The sequence below is a fragment of the Tupaia chinensis genome, unplaced genomic scaffold (genome assembly GCF_000334495.1).
Source record: "Tupaia chinensis unplaced genomic scaffold, TupChi_1.0 Scaffold148904_1, whole genome shotgun sequence".
In the NCBI taxonomy this organism is placed as follows: domain Eukaryota; kingdom Metazoa; phylum Chordata; class Mammalia; order Scandentia; family Tupaiidae; genus Tupaia; species Tupaia belangeri.
In genome coordinates, this window is record NW_006208752.1 from 465,481 (window position 1) to 473,351 (window position 7,871).

General features: G+C 41.2%; 1 long non-coding RNA gene across 1 annotated transcript in view; it reads right to left on the reverse strand.

The window, feature by feature from the left end:
• Positions 1 to 562: 562 nt before the first annotated feature.
• Positions 563 to 7,871, reverse strand: part of LOC102482544 (uncharacterized) — an 11,609-nt gene continuing 4,300 nt past the window's right edge. The window contains exons 2-3 of the long non-coding RNA XR_337688.1: positions 1,617 to 1,665; positions 563 to 611 (exon numbers count right to left, since the gene is read on the reverse strand). This is a non-coding gene — a long non-coding RNA (uncharacterized LOC102482544). The remainder of the gene's footprint in view (positions 612 to 1,616; positions 1,666 to 7,871) is intronic.

The following is a 7,871-nucleotide window of genomic DNA, read 5'->3' on the forward strand; positions in this document are numbered from 1 at the left end:
CTCCTATGGCTGTTTCTTCCCTAGAACCAGAACCCAAGGTGCTTCATCTCATCTACCTCCTGACATTGTACTCAGTGCCATGATTCCTTTTTCAAAACCTATTCTAGGGACCAGCAGTTGGCGTAATGGCTATGTCACTGGACTCCTATGTAGTTGACTGCAGCTCAAGTCCCAGACCTGGTGGCTTAAAACTCATGCTGGGCATGTGTGCATGTGTGCCCAGGATCCCAAGAAGAGAATGGAGGAGAAGAGATTGCGGTGTGGGCATCCCCCATGGCAGGTGATTTCTCACTTTTGGTGTCTCTGTCTCTCTCTGTCTTCCAGGTGAGTACATGCGCCCCATGGCAAAAACCTCTAAAAAAAAAAAAAAAAAAAAAAAAAAAAAAAAAAAACCTATATCTCTATCAGTCCAACCTTATAGTACTTTTGGAAAAAATTAAATATTGCCTCTAACTTTAAGTAAATCACCAGCACCACTGCTATATGACTGGTTTAATTCCACTCCATCCATCCCAAGATGCATTCCAGATATCGCTTCAAGATTTTGTCTCACTGTAACTTACCTTGCTTCAATAGAAAATCTCATCTCCTGCTGCGCAGAAATAATAAATCTAGAAGATAAAAGTATATGGGTTCTTTCAGGTTTCTGGCCCATTTCATCTCCGTTCTACCAATCTTGGGAGAAAAAGTGGCCTATCTACTGTTCAAGGTTAATTCCGCCATGCTTGTTCTTGAGCTAATCCTTTTCTACCTCTGTAATTCACTACTGCACAGGTGATTCTATCCTATATGCCCTTCTCTGCTGCTTGCCCTACAGAGATAGCCAAGCAAAGGGGCCAGTTTCAACCCTTTTCTACCTACCACCCAATACATCAATCTCTTGACACCTATGTCCATTGAAAGATGAGTTACCTTCAGTCATCATTTGCTATACCCTCATACTCACCTATTAGTTTCAACTCAGCCATTATTTTGTCCTTGCCTCCACTAAACATACTGTGATGAGAGGTCCCATCTTCAAATATGAATTCTTTTCACGGGGCATCTTACCTGTCCTCTCTATGAATGTTAACATTGTAGAAGATTCCTTTCTACTTGAAAGTCATTTTTAGGTATGTGAAACATGACCTCCACTTAGTTTTCCTTCACTCTTTGGCAGTCATCTGTTTTCCATCTCTTTTATGAACTGCTTTTATTTTCCTCAGCCACTAAGTGTTAATGGACCCCAAGAGTCTTTCTTCTCATCCTTCTTTTACCATATGTACAGCTCCTAGACTTATCCACTCCCTTATTTGCCAAATATTTATGAACATTTCCTATGTACCAGGCTTTCTCCCAGTGCTTGGTGTTAGGTCATACACTGTTACTTGACTCCTTCAAAGACCTCTCAAATCCAACACCTCAAAAATACTGTTTTCCTAATATCTTTTTACTCATACATTCCTTGTCTTGGATATTGATGCCACCCATTCATCCAGGCCAACCCCAGAATTAGCTCAGTGCCTCTTTCTCACACTCACCAGTCAGGACCAGTCCAATTCCCTTTATGCCTGTTACTTGCCATTTCTTTTTGCTCCTATAGTACCGTATTGTCTTCTGTTATTTCTGAAACTTACCTGTGTCTATATTTTCACACCCCTCCAAGCCATCCTCCATGGTGCTCTTCTGCAAAAACAGAAATTTGAAATTTGCTTACTTATCGCATTGTTTATGAAGGCCTCAGAAAAACATTTCAACCCTTAAGCAAAATAAAAAACGATATGTCACTGCTAGTCCTAGAAATGGTAGCTACACTTTATCAATTCATACCACATGCCAGACATTATGCTAAAGCACTAAAAAAGTACTTCATTGGGTATTATCAGTAAACCTGTGGGAAAGGGGGTAAAACCGTTATCCCCATCTTAGAAATAATGAAATGAAAAATCAGAGAAATTAAATAAATTCTTAAAGTCACACAGCTACTAAGTGATGGTATGGGGCTGATCCAACCTACATTCCCCTAGGCCCATGCTCTGACCTGCAATGCCATGCACCTCCCTTCTTGCTCTAGGTCCATCACTTTCCAACACCCCCTGCTCTAGCCAGGCCACCTCTTTTAGAAGACCTCCACATGTTTGTCCTGGCCATCCCAATGTCTTTTGTGACTTATACCCTTCTATACCCTTCCAGAAAATATTGACTCATATAATACTCAGCAAGATATGGTTTAAAAATTTGCTCTGAAAGCAATTTCCAAGTAGAACTTTCTGAAATGTACAAGGACAGCTTTAGTATAATTTCATAGCCTCCCAAGGTATGTGATATTAGGGATGGCTCTTATTTGATATAAGCAGGAAAAGGATATTTTTTAAAATGAGCTTCAATCATTTATATTTACATCTCATAAAGTAGGTGATAGTTTTGTCCAGCAGCCTTGGTAGATGATAAAAGGACAGATAAATGACTTTCAAAAGTCTACATATGCTCAGCAAATGGCATGGTGGTTAAGGCAGCTGGATCCCACATGGTCAAATGTGCACTTTGAGTCCTGGACCTGGCAGCTTGAGAAACACCCTGGATGTGTGTACAGGCATGCCTAAACCCCTAGGAGAAGAGATGGAGGAGAATGAATTGCTTTTGGCCATGACCCAGGAAGGGTGCTTTCTCACTTTCCCTCTGTCTTTCTCTTGCTGTCTCTCTTTATATCTCTCTGGAAAAAACCCTCACAAACTAGGAAAATTAATAAATAAAGATCAACACATATACATTTATATATTAACAAAGATAAGTGTGAACCTGGGGGTATTATGTTCAAATAAAAAACATTAGTTTTGAAGTCAGAGCTCTCTGGAGCAAATGATTTCTACCACTTATGAAATATATATCCTAGGATGTTACACTTAGCCCTCAGGCCTCAAGTTCTCCATTTTTTAAATAGGAGTAAAATGAAAGAGAGGCATTGTATGTCTGCCCTCAATATATACTGTATGTCTGCACTCTGTGGCAGAAACTGAAAGATTGGAAGGTATAAAGGCATGGAGAGCAGCTGTGGATATTAGACACAGTATGGAGGAGGGTAGGAAATAGGAGTGGGTGAGAGGGAAGGAATCAAGAGAAAAGGAAAAAAAAAATTTAAGGGACACAAAAATGAAAAGATACCTGTTGATAATAATGGGTATGGTAATATCTTTGACTGGACTAATATACAGTGTATTCATGCTGCGAAAATTTATTTTGTATGCTGCAATGATATATAGTAATTGAATATAATTTTTTTTTTTAAAAAAGGAGTAAAATGTTGCATCAGGGCCAGCCAGCATGGTGGTTAAGCTGCTAGATCCCTCATAGCTGAGTCCACAGTTTGAGTCCCAGAGCAGTACTTTGAAAAATGTACCAGATGCATGTGCATACATGCCCCAAATCCTGAAAAGTGCATGAGAGAAGGGATTGCAGTGTGACCATCCCCCCAGGGGAGTAATTTCTCACTTTTGCTCTCTCTGTGTCTGTCTGTCTCTCTCTGGCAAGCACATGCACCCTACAGCAAAAACTTACAAAACAAACAAACAAACAAACAAACACAAAACAGTTGACTCCTAGGGCTTTGGCAGTATTAAAGGAGAAATGCTTATACAGACTAAGTCATGGTTCCTGAGAGAGAAAAATGTTAGTTGCTTTCCAAATCTCATCTTTTCTCTCTGCTTCAATGCCATGACTCAAAGACATCAGAAACAACAATTTTACAGACTCTAATAATATCTCACAGGACCAATCAAATTATTTATCATATCCACCATATTTGTACTTTATCCTAACACATCCGATCCCTCACGTTTGGAGACTAGTGACAGCAGAAATTTGAAGGGCTCATTCAGGTAAATATGGTAGATCCCTTATGAAAATCTGCCAGTTAAATATCATGACTGATCTACTCACACTCAACTTACAGTTGCGTTGCTTCAGAGGAAAGATCCCCTGCATAACTGAAGCGTTGGTGTAACCCAGACATGCTCTTAGCAAGAAGAAACAGAGGAGTTGGGAAAACACTGGTGAGTAACCCCTGAGCCTTTCATTAAATGCTCTTCTGCCCAGGGCCCTGTGGTGGACACTATGCAAGCCAAGCTAACACAGCCGTCCTCCATGAACGTACTGTATGTAATTAAGCAAGCGCGAGAGCGAGATGGGAGCCATCTCTCTAGCTTTGCTCTGAACTTGAAAGCAATCCGGGTGGTAACAACTGGAAGGACTTCTGGCAGAACTGGTGGGATCTTCAGGAGCTCAGAAATACCAAACTGAGGCTAGCATGACTGTGTGGCAGCTGCAAGCTCCACACAATTAGAATGTTGGCAAGTCAAGCGGAAAACTGAGCCAGGCATAATACCGAGTGCCAGCAGGGCCTCTAAACCTGACCATTCCTCCACATGTTCTAAACATATGTTTAGCCCAGCAGGGGTCATGGTGACAGCTGAAAAGCCCCTTCAGAGGCTGTCAGAGGGGACATTTGTAAGAGCCTCTTGGTGCTTGAATGTGCCAATAGGGTGTTTTCCTCTCTTGTTAGCATAAATGAGCTTGAGAGAATGCAGCATGCAGACCCAGAGGGTGAGAGAGCTGCAACCAGAAGGCAGGGATATTTCCCCCGGGCCAGGCGATAGTCTGACTCCTGTAGCAGCTGGAAATTATTGTCCCATCACCACAGAAGCTGAGGACAACACTGTCCCATTTCCCCACAGTCACCTAGGAAACGTCCTGCCATCACTGGAACACCTCCACATTTAGGTCTCTAAACAAAACACCACACCATTTGTCTAACATGAAAGTCTTAGTAAAGAGTATTTAGAATAGATCATTTCAAATTTCTCAATTCCATGATCCAGGAATTAATTCCACAAGGCTCTGCAGTACTGGACCCATGTAGGAAGGTCTCAGGCTCATATGTCATGGACTTGGCAATACACAACATGGCCCACGTGCCTGTGGGCCTTGCTGGCTGAGGCTGCAGCTGGATCACAGTATGAGGACCTGATTGGAGGGTGCCCCTCCCTCCCTTTCTCTCCTTCAGTCGCTCATAGAAGAAATAAATAAGGAAACTTTTGAAAAAATCAATTCCTGTTATTGGCAAAGGAGCAGGAATACCACAGAAGTAACTTCATTGAGAATTTACTATTATGTGTATCTCTACAAGCTTAATGAAAGATCACATATCTTATCTTTTTTAAATCTTACATTTAAAAACTTGGTGAATAAAAATAAGTTGAAATGGGGACCAGCAGTTGGTGTAATGGCTATATCGCTGGACTCCCATGTAGTTGACCTCGGTTCGAGTCCCAGATCTGGTGGCTTAAACTCACACCAGGTGCGTGTGTGTGCATGCCCAGGATTCTGAGAGGAGAATGGAGGAGAAGGGATTGCAGTGTGTCCATCCCCCCGGGAGGTGATTTCTCACTCTCTGTCTCTCTGTCTATGTCTTTCTGGTGAGCACACACACCCTATAGCAAAAACCTCTCCAAAAAATAAATAAATAAGTTGAAATAATGTTCAAAATCTTAGAACTTAAAATATATATATATATATAATCATTCCTCTTAAACTATTTGAAATGAAATGGTTGTCTCAAAATTTCACAGCAATAAATTACCCCAGGTAAGTATCCATTGTTCTGAATAAATTTTCCAATGTCCCATTTCAACAAACTAGAACAGAATAATTTTGCAAAGACTGATTTAAGAATCTAAAAATCCATCCTTCTAATTTTATAATGAGAAGTTCCTCTTAAAGTCCAAGTCTCAGTAAATTTACAGATACACAAACTACTGGAAACTCAAGCCTCTTCCATTTATGAACCACAATGCCATTGCTGCATTTATTTTTGTATGGTTGCCACCCAAAATCAATCTCTAAGCCAAAAAGAAGATGACTATTCTTTTTAAGGTTTTGACCAAAAGGTGTGTGCACTCACCAGAGAGAGAGAGAGAGAGACAATGAGAGGAAAAGTGAGAAACCATCCCCTGGAGGGATGGCCATGTTGTAATCCTTTCTCCTCCATTCTCCTCTTGAAATTTTTGGCACGCATGCACACACACCTGGCATGTTTCTCAAGCTGCTAGGTCTCAGGACTCGAAGTGCTATTGGCCATGTGGGAGTGTAGCACCTTAACTTCCACACCACCTGCTGACCTTGTGGATGACTTTTTTGAGGTTTTTCAGGGTTTTTTTCCCCTCCCCTGAGAAAGAGAGGGAGAGAGAGAGACAGGTATCCTCAACAGGGCTTTTACACAGCTGTCCACACCCATCTTAGCCATCTCAGAACATGGGCACACGTGTCTGCCTTGGGTACACAAAAAGGTTTAGGAACATGAACTCAAGACCTTCCATGAAAGTCCAGTTGAATGACTGCTGAGCCAAAACCTGGTCCCCATTTTTTAAATTTAGTAAAGTGATTTTTAAAAACTAGGAGAAAGGGGAACCAGCAGTTAGCATAATGGCTATGTCGCTGGACTCCGATGTAGTCGACCGCGGTTCGCGTCCCGGACCTGGTGGCTTAAAACTCATGCCAGTCACGTGTGCGTGCGTGCCCAAGATCCCAAGAGGAGAATGGAGGAGAAGGGATTGCGGTGTGACCATCCCTTCTGAGGGGTGATTTCTCACTTTCTGTCTCTATGCCTCTCTCTGTCTGTCTGGCGAGTGCACACGCCCTATAGCGAAAACCTCTCCAAAAAAAAAAAACTAGGAGAAAGCTTATTAAAGAGATCTGTACAGAGTGTAGAGTCAAACCCATAGAAGGAAGTTCTCACAAGTAAGAGCATAAACACTTTCCTGCAGATATGTTCATTTGCTTGCCTGTGGTAACCACTTCAACATGCATCTGTATAAACACCACACGGCACACAAGAAGTCTCCTATAGCCCAGTACTACTGCTTTGTCAACAGCACTATAAGAATAAGAGGCAAACTGTTTAAGAATAAACCTGAAATAAGCACAAAAAATTAAAGACATACGCCTCAAGATCAAGAAGAGCCAAATATACATTTATTTCACTGGAGCTTTTAAAAGAGTGGCAGTTTTCAGTGTGAATCAATTCTTGCGTTACTAAATTGCACAAATTTATCAAACACATTTTCAATTCTTGTGCTAAATTTACTTCTTTCAAATTTCAAAAAAGTACTCCAGTTCTTCACATTTTAAAATTGGATAACTAAATGTTATCTTTTAATTGATCTTCAATTGTTTGATTTATTTTTTCTTAACATTTCTTTTCTAAGTCTTTCAAAATGGAAATCCTAGTACCCTAGTGCTTAAATCTACACTATCTGGCTTTCAGCCCAACCTCTGCCTCTAAGTAAATGGAGTCATTGGTGACTTTACCTGTCTGTACTTCAAGCCCTTCACCTTTAAAACAGGGTAGAAATAACCAGAAGTTCTAGTATTGCTGTGAGGATTTTAAACAGGTTGAAACATGCTACATATTAGTCTTTATTGTTAAAAATGTTGATCCATTCTCGTAATTTACTGGACTGGAGAAGTCAGCCTTACACACTTACCACTGCTGCTTCCAAGCAACTGCCCAGCACCAACACCTGCACATTTATGACTTTCCTACATCTGTATCACCGCCATCTGGTGACCACCAGGACACATCCCAAGTTCTTTGATAACTTAAGCACTCAAGAAAAAAATCTTCTACCACCTCCATGTGCCATCACCTCTTTCTCAACTTTCTCAATTTCAGACAAATCCAGCTGTCATCCACCTCAGCCACGTTGCATCCTACCATCTCTTTGAACTGCCCCACCTTCTAGGTTTTGATCTTTGTCTTTCCCTTCTCTAGATCCCTTATTCCTGCATCCATCTCCAGTCTCCCCCTTATTGAACTAGACCTTTTTCCTCCCACTCTT